The sequence below is a fragment of the Cornus florida genome, unplaced genomic scaffold (genome assembly GCF_030987335.1).
Source record: "Cornus florida cultivar Cherokee Brave unplaced genomic scaffold, ASM3098733v1 CherokeeBrave_3.0.0_Hap2_Chr10, whole genome shotgun sequence".
Taxonomy (NCBI): Eukaryota; Viridiplantae; Streptophyta; class Magnoliopsida; order Cornales; family Cornaceae; genus Cornus; species Cornus florida.
The window spans coordinates 4840710-4857833 of record NW_026775580.1 but is presented as its reverse complement, the minus strand read 5'-3'; the positions used below and the strand labels follow the sequence as shown (position 1 = coordinate 4857833).

The 17124-nt window shown below is 35.3% G+C and overlaps 1 non-coding gene across 1 annotated transcript; it reads right to left on the bottom strand.

Annotated features, from left to right (window-relative positions):
• Window positions 1–16248: 16248 nt before the first annotated feature.
• On the bottom strand, window positions 16249–16354 carry LOC132280441 (small nucleolar RNA R71). The gene has a single exon (XR_009471575.1). It is a non-coding gene; the product is annotated as a small nucleolar RNA R71 (small nucleolar RNA).
• Window positions 16355–17124: the final 770 nt, after the last annotated feature.

The following is a 17124-nucleotide window of genomic DNA, read 5'->3' as shown; positions in this document are numbered from 1 at the left end:
AATAAGGTTGATGCATCCAGTAATGGAGCTTTTCTGCGTAAGAGTCCGGCTGATGCTTGGGAACTATTTGAGGCCCTAAGTGAAAATTTAATGCAACATGCTTCTTCCTCTAGGTCTAGGTCTACACCTAGAATCTATATGGTCAAAAATCTTTATGAAGTCGAGAAATCTAGAGAGTTGTCTACTCAAATTGAGGTGTTGAATCAAAAGTTTGACAAAGTCTTATCAGCTATAAGTGCTCTTAGTTCTATTCAACACTCCTCTTTAGCTAAGGAGGTGTGTTGGATCTGCGCAAATCCATCACACCTTGCTAATACTTGTCCTTTTAGGGGACAATTTTCTAAAAATCACCAAGAGCAAGCCAATGCAAAATTCTCCAGTTAGGAGTACAATCCATATTCCAATACCTGTAACCCTAGTTGGAGAGATAATCCCAATCTCTCATTGCAGAATTAGAGCCAAGGCAATACTGTTCCGCAATCTCAGGGATAGTACCAAAATTCATCCAATCCTTTGGCCCAAAATAATCCTTTCAATCAATCTTTTATATATATTTCACCACAACTTAGGAATTCAGCTCCTCTTCCTACTCCTCCTAAATATTCATTTACTTTCGAAGAGTAAGTAATAAGTACCCTTGCTGAAGTTAAAGCAAACACCCAACTTCTTCATACTTATTCTCAAGGCATAGACAAGCTAGAGGCTCAAGTTAGGCAAATTGCAAGTATTATATCTCGAAGAGAGGAAGGAAAGCTACCTAGTTAGCCAGTGGCTAACCCTAAAGGGAAAACTTACGTGATTAATGACACTAATCCGTCAAGTAGTCATTAGGAGCAAGTTCAAGCCATCACCACTTTAAGGAGTGAAAAAATCATTGATAATCAAGTTGAGGGATAACACGAAGATAGAGAGAGGCATAAGAATCCCATTATTCCAAATCTATTTTCCATAGATGATTCCCCAAATCCTAATCCATCGAGTTCCAAAGGAGTTAAAGGTGAAGTCATTTCTTCATTTGCTCCTAACCTTGAGACAGCTTATGAGCCAAAAGTGCCTTATCCTGAACGTCTCAAGGAACCCTCCTACTTTGGTAAGCAAGGGGAGAAAATTCAAGACATGATGGAGGTCTTCAAACAAGTCCAAGTTAATATTCCTTTCCTTGAAGCCATCAAATAAATCCCAGCATATGCCAAATTTCTAAAAGACTTGTGCACCCAAAAGAGAAAATCAAAAAGCCAAGTCTCTAAAAAAATCTATTCACTAAGCAAGTCAGTGCAATCATTCAACATAGCACTCCTCCTAAGTTTAAAGATCCTGGTGCTCCTACCATATCTTGCATCATTGGAAATAATGTTATAGACAGAGCACTTCTTGATCTTGGAGTGACTGTTAATCTTTTTTCGTACTCAGTGTATGAGAAATTAGGCTTGGGAGAGCTTAAACCCATGTCAATGGTGTTGCAACTTGCTGATCGATTTATAAAGTAACCACGTGGGATCCTTAAAGATGTTCTCATTAAAGTGGATAAGTTTTTTTTTTTGGTTGACTTCCTTGTCCTGGATACAAAACCTGTCCATGATCCCAATTGATATATTCCTGTGATCCTTGGTTGTCCATTCTTGGCTACAGCGAATGCCAACATTAATTATAGGACTAGGGCTATGGATATTTCTTTTGGGAACATGAAGCTCAAATTAAACATCTTCAATGCCACTCCATATTCCTCAGAGAAAGATGAATGCTTCTTTTTTGATGTCATTGATGAGGTTTCGGTCACCATCTTTCTAACAAAAGATCCTCCTCCTTTGATTTTAAATATTTCTTGTCCTTCTTGTGAGTCTTCTCACAAACTTGAGCCTAAGCCACCATTGGATAAACTTGAGTATTCTCTTTTGGGTCATGATGGAACCACATTGGTTCTTCCTGCTTTGAATTTCATAATCACCCATAGGACTGATTATGGGATGAGGGAGTTAGTTGAATTATTGGATACAGGCTAAGGAGTGGTGTATAGTCGAGCTATTGACGTTAACCTTAGCATGTTGTCGACCTATTGACGTTAAACTTAGTTTTTGTATGTTTGTACCATAGTTTATTTCTATTCTTTTCAATTTTTCTAGGTTTTTAGTTTATTTATTTATTTTTCTTTTATTTTTAAATTAGGTTAGTTTAAGGTTGTTTTAATAAAATAAAAAAAAGAGCTAAAATTTTTCATGTCTCTTGGCTCTACATGTTTGATTTTGTTAGGTGATTATTTATTCTTTCATTCTTTGTTCACTCTCACATGGTGGTGTCTAGATGCTTTCCTTGACAGGTTTTTGCATTCAAGTTTGGGGGCGCCACCTAGCTTGACAATTACCTATGCTATGGACGGTTTACTTTGACATCCCTTGTTCCTATGGTAATATTGTTCTAACCCTTTGTCTAGTTTTGTTCTCATTGCACATTGAGGACACTGTGCAGTTAAAGTTTGTGGGTAAGGCAATATAATTGCAAGTTTGGTTAAGTGATAAATTTGAATAATTTTTGAAATTTGTAATTTGTATGATATAGTCGAGAGCATGTGATATAGCATGATTTTGAGTCTGTTGATTATTATGATGTCTTTTTGCTGTATGATGTTGGTTAGAAATGGTTTGTAAGCCAAAATAGTGTTGAAAAGGGATTCTTGAAATTTTTGAGATTAGTTGGTGGCCTGTGGTCCACTTTATTAGGATGATTATTGTTTAATGATATTGATCTCTGAAATACTACACTTTACACATATTCACACTTGCATGAATTCTATGGGGTATGAACTAGAAGTCTTGTTTTGTTTTGAGATAAACTGAAATAAGTAGGCGGATTTGATAATTTTGATAACCGAGGCATAAAAAAAATATATAACAAAAGAAAAGCAAAAAAAAAAAAAAAAAAAAAAAAAGGGTATATATACAATAAATGAAAAAAATTCTTCACCAATGTGAATGAAAAAAAGAAAAGAAAAAAAGTGAAGAAAAAAAGTAGAAAATGGTCGAGTTCAGGTCTGTACCTAGATTGCTTGAGTAATCAAGTCCTTCGGGGTCTGTGCTGACACATAATGCCCTAAGACCATTTGGTCCTGGAGTCATTGGCTAAATGCTTTTACATAAGGGGTTTAGATTGCCTAGATTGCTTGAATAATTAGGTCCGAAGGGGTGCTTTATCACTTAATGCCCTAAGACCATCTGGTCTGGGAATCATTGGCTGAAAGTTCATTACATGGGTGATTTAGAAAGCCTAATAGACCTAAACATTGCACAATATTCTTTTTGAAAAATGCGTACCTTTTGAAAAAAAAAATAATAATAATGCCTTGGGAGTTGGAATTTGAAAAGTTTACCTCTGAATTGAGGAATAACAAGGAATAAATTTAAGCATGGACAATAAGCCACATGTTTGATTGTAAGATCACTTTCAAAGAGTTTTGGAGATTGAGATTGTTGAATAAATGATTAAATTGACATATGGGGACCATGGTTGCTAAGTTGAAATTAGAAGTTGAAAGTTTTTCTGATTAATATGATTGGCTGTACTTGCTATATTTGATTGATTGATGAACTAAAGGGATATTATGATTTGAAAACAGGCTTGAATTAGCTTATTGTGCAATTAAGGCACTGTTTGAGATGTTTATGGGTACCATCACTGGAAACCCTCACGAGACTATAACTTGTCCACTAATGGTAACCTAGGGGTTTAAAGGCTTGTTATATAAGCTAAATGCAACAGTGATTCCCATGAAAACAGCTCTTTAGATCTATATTGCTAAGGGACCAGCAATATGTAAGTTTGGGGGTGTGATGAGCACTGAATATTATATATTCGAGCCCTTAAATATACGTATGTTAAAGCCTAAAGCGATACTTCTATCCATTGTTAGACTGATTTATAATGTGTGTTTATAGGTACTTTCCCAGAGAAACGATTAAAACCGAGGCTTTATGATGAAAAGACTGATATTGAAGCTTACAGAGTCGTTGCCGGTCATTCAAAGCAAGCCAAGAGCTTAAATGGTGAAGTTTGGAAGAATTCAAGTACCAAAGCTCGAGCCTAAGTCTTGAGGCTCGAGCCCTGTAAGAAAATAAAGAAAAGTCAATAAGGTATTAAAGCTCGAGCCTTGTACCTTCAGAGGTCAAGCCCTACTCAGTGGTTCTCAAGCCTAACCTTAGGGTGCTCGAGCCTTGGCCTTCAAGCTCAAGCATAAGGCATCAGAGTTTGAAGAGTTGATTTTAAAGGAAAAACTAAGCTCCTAGGGCCTCGTGCCAGACCTCAAGGATTGAGCACCATCATTCAAAGCTCGAGCCTTAAGTACCTAAAGCTTGAACTTGGGTCCTAGAGCTTGAGCCTTATGAAGCTTGGATCGAACAATGTTAAAAGAAGAGAATCCCAAAATATTTTAAGTGTTGAAGGAAAAGACGCTTCGGAAAATAGTTGAAGAAATTTGGTTAAGTTTGAAATTAGAGATCGAGCACCATCTTTTGAAGCTCGAGCAATAAATCATTGAAGCTCGAGCCTTGTTCCCAAAGCTCGAGACTGAGCCCCAAAGCTCGAGCTCTATTTCTTAAGCTCGAGCTTTCTAGGACAGATCAGATTTAATGTTACGGGATTATTCTTTTCTAAGTCATATTTCACTCCGGATGGGCCAGAAGACCTAAAAGCCCATTAAACCTTTATTTTCTTCAATAAAAGAAGGCACTGGCCTTGATAGAAGAAGTCCTTTTTCTTATATTATTCAGAAGGCTAAAATTGTGGTTGCAGCTTTTAGGGTTTCCATAACCTCAAAAGGAGAAGATCCTGAGAAGAGAAGTGTCATTCATGATGATGAAGACGACTACAATACAAATGATACTCGGAATCGTCATGAATAGCTAATTCCTCTCTTAGGGCACTGATGTAACCCAATCTAGTACTATGGTTTGATTATTTTAACTCTGGGTTATTTTTATATATATTTTGTTTATGATTACATGACTATGAGCAATTGAGACAACTTAATTGGATTTTAATGTTTTAAATAATTTTTGAATTGTTATTACATTGTCTTATATATAACTATTCGTATTCTATTCTCAACCCATTCTTTTTGGACGGTATCTGGTGGAGCCCTGCTGGACATAAAAATGGAGGTCATGTAATGGTGTTCCAATGTTTTTTATAAATGAATGTTTTCATAGTCTATGCTTAGGATTGATGGATTGTGTACAAAATTAGTTAAAGTAGTTAGAGTAGGTAGGTGGATAGTCCATGCTGACCGCAGATAGATTATAGTTAACTGCAATTTATAAAACATCTTTCTTTAAAAACTGAATTGAAAGAATGTTATTGAGTTTAACTCATTTGAGATATAATTTGTTAAATCCCCAGAGTTGAAATAGTTAATCATAGTATGAAGGTTATGGTGAAGTCAAAGCCCTAAGACCTCTCTCCCTCTGGTCGCTTTAGTTTAATTTTAGTTTATAATTGTGACAACCAATCAATCAATTCAACTAGTTACCTTTAAACCAATAAAGATTAGTTAAAAGAAAAACAAAATAGACTCATCTCCCTATGGGTTTGACAACTTCTCTATAGTACTATTTTACAAAGATTCGTGCTATTACGAGTGGTTATTTATTATTGAAGTAAAGACTGACACAACACCGTCTGTAAATATGAAGATGATCACAACACAGATGATATTATGCATCATCATGAGTAGCTAATTCCTCTCTTAGGGTACTGATGTAACTCAATTTAAGTATTACGGCCTGATTGTTTTACTCTGGGATATTTTTAATATATAGTATATTTCTGATTAGATGATTATGAGCAATTGAGACAACTCAATTGGATTTTAATCCTTTAATTAGTTTTTGAATTGTTATTACCTTGTCTTAGATATAATTGTTCGTAATTTATTCTTAACCCATTCTTATTGGACGGTATTTGGCAGAGCACTACCAGACAAAAGAATAGAGATCATGTAATGGTGTTCCAATGTTTTTATAACTAAATGTTTTCATAGTCTATGCTTAGGAAAGATGGATGGTTTACAAAATTAGTTAAAGTAGGTAGGTGGATAGTCCATGCTAACCGTAGATAAGTTATAGTTAACTGCAATTTATAAAACATCTTTCTTTAAAAACTGAATTGAACAAGTGTTATTAAGTTGAATTCATTTGAAATATAAATTGTTAAATCCCCAGAGTTGAAATAGTTAACCATTGTATGAAGGTTGTGGTCAAGTCAAAGCCCTAAGACTTTTCTCTCTCTAATCACTTTAGTTTAATTTTAGTTAATTTTATTTTATGTTCGTGACAACCAATCAATCAATCAATTCAACTAGTTACCTATAAACCAAGAAATATTAGTTAAAAATGAAACAAAGAACACTCATCTCCTAGTGGGTTCGACACCCTCTATATAGTACTATCTTGCAAAGATTCATACTATTGGGAGTGGTATTTTATTATTGGAAATAAAAACACACCCACTTTCCCTCTTGAAACTAAACGCTAGGCGGCATGATCCACACGTGTTTGGTCTATATTACACTTTCAAAAACCATTGAAACTTTAGGGTATACACATACGCTTCATCCTACTGAGTAACTCGTTTACTCACCATAGTTGATATTTGGTTTTTTAGGCAAGGAGATTCTCTTTTTGGATGCTCAACATCCTTAGCTTGGCTTGAGTAGGATTTGGATATCTTTTGTATGTTTTGAGCATGCAAGTGTTAGCATGTCTTATATCTATTTGATGTTGTAAATGTTTAACTTAGTTAGAAGCACGCCTTGCTTCCTTTTGGATATGTAATATGAACCTAAGTAACTTAATTTGATGCTGCTATAACATGTATATAATGATGTATGGAATGCATTTCAATTTTCAGCATATTTTTACTTCCTTGATTTAGTTTCATCTTGGGGTCATTTTGGTTATTTTATGTTGCATAATATATGTGGTTTAGACCATGGTTGATTAGAGGACTCATTTTTAGGGAGATTGCTTCACAAACTTTTTTCAAAAAGTTCTGTTTTTCCTTCAAAAAATAAGCATTTTCAAAAACTTTACAATCGTAGCCCTGCCATTTATGATCGATCCTAGCTTTTTACGATCGATCGCACTGGGCATTTGGTAGTATTTTGTAAAACTTCAGAATTACATAACTTCTTTGTTTTAACTCCAAATCAAGTTATTTTTAAGTCTAAATTTATTAATTTTTCATTGTATATCTAATTGTATAGATGGTCATATCCATTTCTGTTTGAAAATACTATTTTACGCCTAGTGATTCATTTTGTCCATTTTAAACCCTAGTTTCCGCAATTGTTTCTTTTTAAGTCTCGTGACTTCTCGAGAAGTCACTTTAGTGTATTAGAGGTGGTATTCACCTCTATAGACTTCTTCTCTTTCATTGCTTCCACATTTGGGATTCGTTATCAGATCAATTTCAGGTTACTCGTTGACGCATCGGGTTTTTCGAAATTCGGGCCGTCACAAGTGGTATCAGAGCTTGAAGCTCGAAAACCTTAGGATGAGGGGTTTTGGGTTTATTTCATTCTTCTTGTTGACATGCTTTGATGTGTTCACATGTTTACGTGCTTATATGCTTAAGCATTTAAAGATTTTACTGCATAACTTAATATGATTTAAGTGTTTATGTGTTTTGTCATGTGGGGTTTTTTCAGTGCATTTATTCGATGAGTTACATGTGGCCACGAGTGTTTGGAAGTGATTGATTATCTGTAAAATCCGTAATTTTAAAATGATAGTTTTAGTATTTATTTAATTATTTTAATTGTTTTTTTATTCAATTAATTGATTGTTTGGCTAATTGTTATATGTTTAATTGATTTAGTTGTTTAATTTAAATTGTGTGTGCTTAAATGCTTTATATGAATTAAATTGTCGTGTGATATGTTTGCTTTATTGATGTGCTTGTTTGATTGTATTTATTTGTCTAAGTGTTGTTTGATGATGAGTAGTTATTTATTAATTTAAATGTTATTTTAATTTATTTTATATTTTTAGGTAGATGGTTATGGATAGTAATAATGGACCAACCCAATAGGTCACATGGACTACTTGGATAGGAGGTTTGATGGGTATGGATAATTACCCATGGATATTAGTGTGTATATATATATATATACATATATATATATATGTATCTGAGGATAGTATTATTATTATTAATATTTATATTTATATTAATATTAATATTAATATATATGGATAGTTGGTTATAAATTTGTAAATATATATATATATATATATATATATATATATATCACGGATTCTGTTGTTTTTGTATATATATATATATATGATTAGCGCTAAATATATGCATATTCGAGCCACTAAATATACGTATGTTAAGGCCTAAAGTGACACTTCTATCCATAGTTAGACTGATTTATTTTTAATGTGTGTTTACAGGTACTTTCTCAGAGAAATGGTAAAACTGGGACTTTATGATGATATCAAAGCTTACAGAATCATTGTCGATCATTCAGAGCAAGCCGAGAGCTTAAATGGTGAAGTTTGAAGAAATTTAAGCCCCAAAGCTTGAACCTAAGTTTTGAGGCTCGAACATCACAACAAAGAAAAAGAAAAGTCAACAAGGCATTGAAGCTCAAGCTTTGTACCTTGGAGCTCGAGCTTTGTACCTTGGTGCTCGAGCCTTACCTTAAGGTGCTTGAACCTTACCTAAGGATGCTCGAGCCTTGACCCTTAAGCTCAAGCATGAGGCGTCGAAAGTTGAAGAGTTGATTTTAATTGAAAGGCTATGCTCTCAGGTCTCATACCTCACATCAAGAATCGAGCACTATCCATCGAAGCTCGAGCCTGGAGTCCCAAATGCTCGAGCCTGGTACATAGTGCTCGAGCCTATGAAGCTTGGATCGAGCAATGTTGAAAGATTTCAATCCCAAAAATATTCTAAGTGTTGAAGAAAAAGACGCTTCAAAAAATAGTTGAAGAAAATTGGCTAAGTATCAAAGTGAAGATCGAGCACCAATTCTTAAAGCTTGAGCATCAATCCAGAGAAGCTCGAGCCTTGTTCCTAAAGCTCGAGCCTCTGTTCCTAGAGCTCAAGCCTTCCATGACATGTCAGATTTAAAGAACAGGATTACTTTCTTTATCAGCCGTATGTCATCCCAGATGGGCCAGAAGACTTAAAAGCCCACCAGATCCTTATTTTCTTCTATAAAAGAAGGCATAAGCCTGATAGAAGGGGTCCAAAATTTCAAGTTCTTTTTATGGTGGTATTCAAAAGGATGATAGCGTGGTGACTTTTAGGGTTCCTACAACCTTGAAAGTGAAGGTCCTGAGAAGAGAAGTGTCGTCCGTGATGATGGAGACAACTCCAACATAGATGGCATCTGACATCGTCATGAGTAGCTAATTCCTCTCTTAAGGCACTGATGTAACCCAATCTAGTATTATGGTTTGGTTGTTTTAACTCTAAGACTTTATTTTATTATATTATGTTTACTTGATTATATGACTATGAGCAATTGAGACAACTCAATTGGTTTTCCTGCTTTAGTAGATTATAAACTGTTATTCCCTTGTCTTAGATGTGATAGTTTATTATTTATTTTCAACCTATCTTGTTGTGCTGTATCTGGCGGAGCCCTGCCGGACACAAGAATAGAGGTCATATAATGGTATTTTAATGTTTTTTGCAAAAGAATGTTTTCATAGTCTATGCTTAGGAAAGGTGGATTGTTTACAAAGTAGTTAGAGTAGTCACAGTAGGTAGGTGATTAGTCCGCGCTAATCGCAGATAGGTTATAGCTAACTGAATTTTGTAGAACATCTTTATTTAAAACCCGAATTGAACGAATGTTATTGAGTTCAATTCATTTGAAAAACATAATTGTTAAACTCCCAGAGTTAGAGCAGTTAACCATAGTATGATGATTGTGGTGAAGTCAAAGCCCCAAGATTTTTCTCTCTGATTACTTAGTTTGATATGTCAGCTTAATTTTAGTTTGTTTTTAATCATGACAACTAACAAACTTTCCAACTAAGTTACCGGTAAACCATAAAACAAAATCTGTAACGACCCGATCATTTGCCTTCCTTTCCTTTTTCCTGAAATTTTACGAATGAATTTTTTTCGCTTAATTTTCTTTTCTGAGCTCTATTTTGTGTCGCTTAATGTCATCTCGAGTGCTCGGAATTGGTTTCTGAGACTCTTTTTCATGGATTGATAACTTCATTTGAGGACCGAGTCATTTTTACATTTTTCGTTTTTCAATACTATGCGTTATTTCGTCCTTTTCCCTATTCTGTCTTATCTCCATCTGTCAGTTTTTGGCACAACCTCACTTCTCATGCTCAGAGTTGGTTTTTGACTTCACGTGCCTCCATCTTGAGTGGTTTCCTCGAAATACGTATCTTTACTTTTGTAAGAAAGTACTCTAGTTGCTCCCGGTGCCCATAAGGGCATGGATGCACAATTCCTTAGATTCTTTTTCATTTATTGGGGTGTTTTTCGTAAATATCTTTTGATGATATTTTATTTTAGGGGTATTTAAGAAAATATATTTTCGAAGATATTTTCATTCTGGGGCAATTTCGCAGTTAACCCTTTTTGTAGGGGTCATTATGCAATTAACGAAAGTTATCGCAAAATATCTCGTCTGGAGCCTGGATCCTCGTACGGGATTAATTTTCACATTTTGTTGAGTCATGGACTCTTAGAATTTCCTTCTGGTCGTTTTCCCTAGTTTTAGGGATTTCTGGCCCCAGTTGCCGCCGAACTTGTTCGGGGCATAACTTTCTACTCGGGACTCAGTTTTCGATGCTGTTTCTTCCGTTGTTCATATTTTCTTATTTTCAATCTTTTTTGTTGATGGAGTTTTGCCGTTTGAGCACGTCTACTAAAAATCCACTTTTCCAGACCCGACAGGGCCCTTTCGGGGCACTTTTTGTGATTTTCTATAAATAGGGGGTTTGAAAAATTAAAACAGAATTTTCCTCTTCTTCCCCACATGTTCTGGACCAGATCCCACAGCCTTCCATGGCTGCCATCTTCTCTCTCCTCTTTTGGTTCACTTTTCTTTGATGAAAAGTCTTCGGCCTTAATGTTTAATGCTTGTCTTGACGCCGCGCATCTTATGCCCTTATTAGAATCCATTTCCGACAATTTTTTGAGTTCGGGTTTGGAGTCAAGTTGAGATTTTCATGGGGCTTCTTGCGGATTCTTGTTCATGGTGTTGTTCCCGACAAAACCTCTCGGTATCGTAGAATTTGGAGCACTTTTATTTTGGTGGGCCTTTGGGATTTTCATCTCAAATTGAGGTAGGGGATGTTCTAGGTTTAAATTCTTGTTATATAGCATGCTTGTGATGCTTATTCTACTTGTTTGCATGATTAAATATAAAATCTAGAGATTTTATTATTTATTTTTCTTGTACGGGATCTAATTTTCTCGGTTGCTCGTGACTTGGTTTAAACATGTAGCATGATTTTATATTGCCCCTTGATATGCTCATTGTCGTGTATTAAAATTGGAACATTTGAATAAGTATTAAAGATTTTATTTAATATTTATCTTAGGTGAAAGATTAATTCACATGGCCTTAAATAGCTTGAAATCAATATGTGTTAGCATATTAAATTAGGCCTTAGCATGCTCTCCAACATAGTTGAATTTGAAAGTGATTGGAGGTGTTTTGAAAATTAGTAATTATTAATTAATTTGATTAATTAATTTGCTCCGAGTGCACTATTCACTCCATTTAAATTCCGACTTGATATTCTTGATCTACATGCCATATAGCTTCACATATATTTGATTTAGAATATTCGGTGAGGTTTTGAAACCTTTCATTTAATTAATTTCCTTATTTAAGATTTAATCCTCATGGTGATATACAACTTGGAATTGAATTGTGGCATGCTAGAAAATTAAGCTTTGATGTGGTTGTTCACATATATTAAATTGGGATTAATTGCATGAGAATTGCAACCTTTATTTTATATTTAACTTTAGTGAAAGTTTAATTTACATAGGTGTAACTTACATGAAATAAGCTTGTAATGTGATATTACATTAGTCCTTGGCATGTTCTCTAAGATATGTTAAATTGAGAGCATTTGGTTAAGTTTGAAAATCTAGAGATTTTAATTAAAAGAATTAATTAAAATCTATTTTGTGGTCCCATTAGCTTAATTAAGATTTTAACTTGATATTTGTATTGGCCATGACTTGTTTCCTAGTATATATTAATTGTGGACCATTTCAAGTTGCTTTAGAACCTTGGTAATTAAATTAGTTTGATTTAATTAGAGTTCTACTTTGTTGTTCCAATAACCTAATTGAGTTTTAAAATGGATATAGGTGATGACCATGCCATGTTGTTTAATATGTATTAATTTGAGGTTATTTGGAATTGAATTAGAATCTAGGGAATTTAATTATTTTTATTTAATTAAATTCTATCGAATTGAGTCATGGATTTAATTGTGTTTGAAAGGCGTTTCTATATCAAAATCTTGGACATGGACTTGTTGTATATTCATTTGGTTATGTTTTGAGCATTAGATAACATAGTTGCTATGTTTATACTCATGAGAATATGTCTTCCTTATTGAATATATTGTTGCCTTGTGTAATGATTTGCACATTTCGTATTTAACATCATTCATGCATAGCGTGTAACGAATCGCACACTGAAGACTCGACATTCATCACATCATATTAGTTGTGGACTTAGAGTATGTATTGTATAGGTTTCCAAATTTGGTTGTGCTTGGTAGATAGTTAATTATCTTGCATATTCCTGTTGATATATGCGTTGTTGCACAACTTGTTGATTTTGGAAACTTGGGGATGTCGTTGTTTGACTATAGCTAGGACGTGGTTCTAGTACGGGGGATAGTCCCTCTATATAGTCTAGTGCGCACATAGGGAGGTTACCTATGGGCTAGTAACCCTAAAGTAACTATGTTGTCGGTCTGATCCAGCGTGACGTCCAGGTATCCACTTTGTTTGATTTCGCATTTCATTTTCAACTTGATAACTAGATGATGTTGTAACTTATTGTTTCTTATTTGTCGTTCCATTTTAAGTTACATGATGTTAACATTGCGAAATTGTGCTTTATGCATTGTATTGGAAGTTCCAATGTTAGCTAAATTGCATCGATATTGAAAATTGTGTTTTGACGTTCTAACAAAGCTTAGGATTGATCCTATTGATTCATTTATAACTTAAACGTTAGGTGGCATGACCCACTTCTATTGTTTTCGTGCTTTAGATTTCAAGCTGATAGCTTTAAGAAATTGTATTTTGTTGCCTTGTATAATATGCTTTTATGTGGTTAGATTGCATTGAAGTTGTAATTTACTTTTTGATTGTTCAGCATGGCCTAGGATGATTCCTTAGACTTATTTATAACATAGACGTTAGGGACATGATCACTTTAGTTGTTTCTCTATTCGAGATTGCAAGTTAATACCTTTAAGAACCTATGTCTTCTTGCTTTGTATAATGTGCTTCCATATTGTTTCAATGGCATAGATGATATGATTTATGCTAGAAACATTCTAAGGTAGCTTAGGATGGTCCCTGAGTCTCATTTCGATATAGACGTTAGGTGGCATGAACCCCTTTAACATGTTTCACCTTAAGGTGATAAATTTGTAAAATGCTAGGTTGATGTTTGCTCATCTCCTACGAGTAGCTTTATGTTACTCACCCCTACGATACTGGGGTATATTTCAGGTACGAAGACTTGGTTCGTGAAGCCTAGAATTCCTTGGATGTTGTGTAGCTTTCAAGTTTCCATTTCATGCAAATGTTAGCAAGAAATGTCATTTTGTAGACTTATATGTAAAATTTGTATTCTTTGATTCCATTTATGTAATGTGTACATAACTATACTCTTTACAATGTATTTGACATGTATGAGATGAGGCCGGAGGCCAATGACATGTATATTGTATCCTATGTATCTTTTGATTTCTTGAAATGCTATGAAAACCTTAAAAAATCACAAGTCATTGGTTCACCATAGTTACATCGGGTGTGGGAATTCTGATTTCATTCTTTTCTAGGGTCTTATAAATCATGTGTGAAGTGTGGCCAATGGCCAAACGGTCATTTGACCCCGTTTTGTATTTTTGGATTATGAGTTTTCATTCCAAGTTCCATTTTTGCCTTTTTGCCCGTTGGGAGGTCGGATTTTGTATCGGTGGTATTTTTAAGTCATGAACCATTGTAGCACGTTCAAATAGGTAAGTTACGTTTGTGTGCATGGTCGTTTCCGGGCTGTTTGTGTCTTAAGCCTCTTGTGAATTCATTTCTCACTTTTTTTTGCATATTCTGATCTAGGGGCACTATAGACTTTTCATGGTGGTTTTATTTTCTTCTTTCAATATGGTTGAATAGAAAACATGATTTTAGGGGGGGTTTCTTTTCCGTGTTTTTCTAGAAAATGTCGTCTTGATATCGGAAATCGCTTACGAAGTTCAGTTCTCAGTTTTTCAATTTAGCAGCTTTTTGGACCTCCATGACCAGATTTCATGGAGGTGCATTTCGGGTATTCTACATTGCATTTTCTTTTTAATTCTTTTGTGAGTCACGCAGAAAACTCAATTTTGAGGGGGGTTTCTTCTTTGTGTTTTTGCAAAAAAATTCATCTAGGCCTCCAAATTCAGCCTCTGTTATGGATTTTTCTGAAAAAAAAAACCCACACAGCAGCTTTATGGGCTGCTGCCAGCCTTAGTGCACTCAGCGCGTGCGCGGCGTGCATGGGCGTGCGCATGGGGCTGTCATGGTCCCTCGTCGGGCCGCCGCGACGTCAATTATTCTTTTAGGCTTTTCTCCTTCGTTCGGACTCCGATTCAAGTGAATTTTTTTTTTGAACTTGACTAATTTTTTGCTGTCTTTCTAACGGTGTGCTCGGTTGCACCCAGTTCTTCCTGGATAATTGCCAGTTTACCCTTTTTGCCTTAAGTGCTCGTTTTTCTTCATCATGCCGTTTCTCCTTCGTCTGGATTCCGAATCATGCGATTCTTGAGTCCATCTTGATTAGTTTTTTGTTGTCCTTCTAGCGGTGTGCTCGGTGGCACCCGAATCTACAGTTTTCAGAAATGACTATTTTGCCCCTGGGGGCTTATTTGTCATATTTTTTATCTTTTGCTTCCGCATCAGTTCTTGCTGAATTCCACGACTTTATGGAAGGTCACTTTGACTTCTTAGAGTCTTGTTTTCTGTTTTCGCTTCCACATTCGGATCCGTTATCGGATCATCCTTACGGTTCATCATAGGACACGCTAGCCTAAAAATCAGGGTCGTCACAAAATCAAAGACTAATATAAATCTCATCTCCTAGTGGGTTCGACACCTTTTTCTATAGCACTATTCTACACGGAATCGTCCTATTACGAGTGGTAAAATTAGACACAATAAATTTTTGGCGCCGTTTCTGGGGAGATTAGTTTTTAATTTAGTTTTTAATTAGTTTATTTTGGTTTACCAATCTTCGGACTTTCTGATATCTCACCTTAATTCTTTTTCTTTGCAGGTACAAAGAAGTAGCAGTGAGGACAAAGACGCTTAAGGGATAACAAACTTCGGTTTATTAAACCTTTTGTGAGTTTTTATTGTTTTTTCTGTTGCTTGGAATACTTTATTTTTATCACTGTTTTGGATTAGTGGAATGAATGCATGCTAACTCGCCAAACTAGGTTAAAAACTTTAGTATATGATCCTGAAATAGAGAGAACTCTTAAACAGTTAAGAAAGCTTAAAGGACATTTGAATTCTATAGGAAGTTCCTCTGATAATAAGGCTGATCAACGTAACGCACCAGGTAATAATGGTAATGGTAATGGAGAACGGGATCCACTTGTTCCTCTACCACAACCACAATTGAGGTATCATTTTATTCCTACCGCATACACTTCCCCTTCGTGCTTTATTTTTTCGGATATTGATGCAACCCATTTTGAGATTAAGCCTGCTATGATCCAAATGCTTCCTACCTTCCATGGGTTTTCAATAGAGGATCCTTATAAGCACTTGGATGTGTTTTTGGAATTGTGTTCAACTACCAAGTTAACCACTCTTACCAATGATTCATTTAGAATGTGTCTTTTCCAATTCTCTCTAAAGGATAAAGCAAGAACTTGGTTGCAGTCCCTTCTAACAAATTCCATATCTGCATGGCACATGTTGCAACATGAGTTTTTGAAGAAAACTACACTGTGGGTAAAACCACACAAATGAGAAAAGAAATCCTGGCCTTTTCCCAAATACATGGGGAACAGCTCCTTGATGTATGGGAAAGATATAATGATCTTCTAAGAAAGTGTCCACACCATGATATTGCTCAATGGCACTTAATACATATTTTTTATGATAGTCTTACAGATTCTTTTAGAAACTTGGTAGATGCATCCAGTAATGGAGCTTTTCTGTATAAGATTCCGGCTGACGTTTGGGAACTGTTTGAAGCCCTAAGTGAAAACTCAGGGCAATACGCTTCTTCCTCTAGGTCTAGGTCTTCATCTGGAATGCATAAGGTTGAAAAACTTTATGAGGTAGATAAATCTAGTGAGTTAGCCTCTCAAATAAAAACCGTGAACCGTAGGTTCGATCAAATCTTATCATCGAGCTACACTCCTGTTGCTAATCCACAAACTGCCTTGCCAAATAAGTTTGTTCAATCTATATTAATCCTAATCATTTTGCTAACACTTGCCCTATGCTGGGACAATCATCTGAGATCTCACAAGAGCAAGTGAATGCTGCATTCTCTAGAGCTTATAATTCATATTCTTCTACATATAATCCTGGCTAGAGAGATCATCCCAATCTATTATGGCGTAATCAAAATCAAGGAAGCACTGTTCCTCAGTCATAGGGGCAGTATCAAAATTCATCTAATCCTATGCCACAAAATAATTCTTTCAACCAATCTGGTATTTACCATCCACCTCAGTTTAGGAATCAACCCACTCAAGCTCTAAATCTTCCACCTCCTCCTAGAAATTCTGCTTTTGAAGAACAAGTACTCAATACTCTTATTGATCTTAATTCTCATACTTAAGCCATAGCAAAGTTAGAGGCACAAGTTGGGCAAATAGCGAGTACATT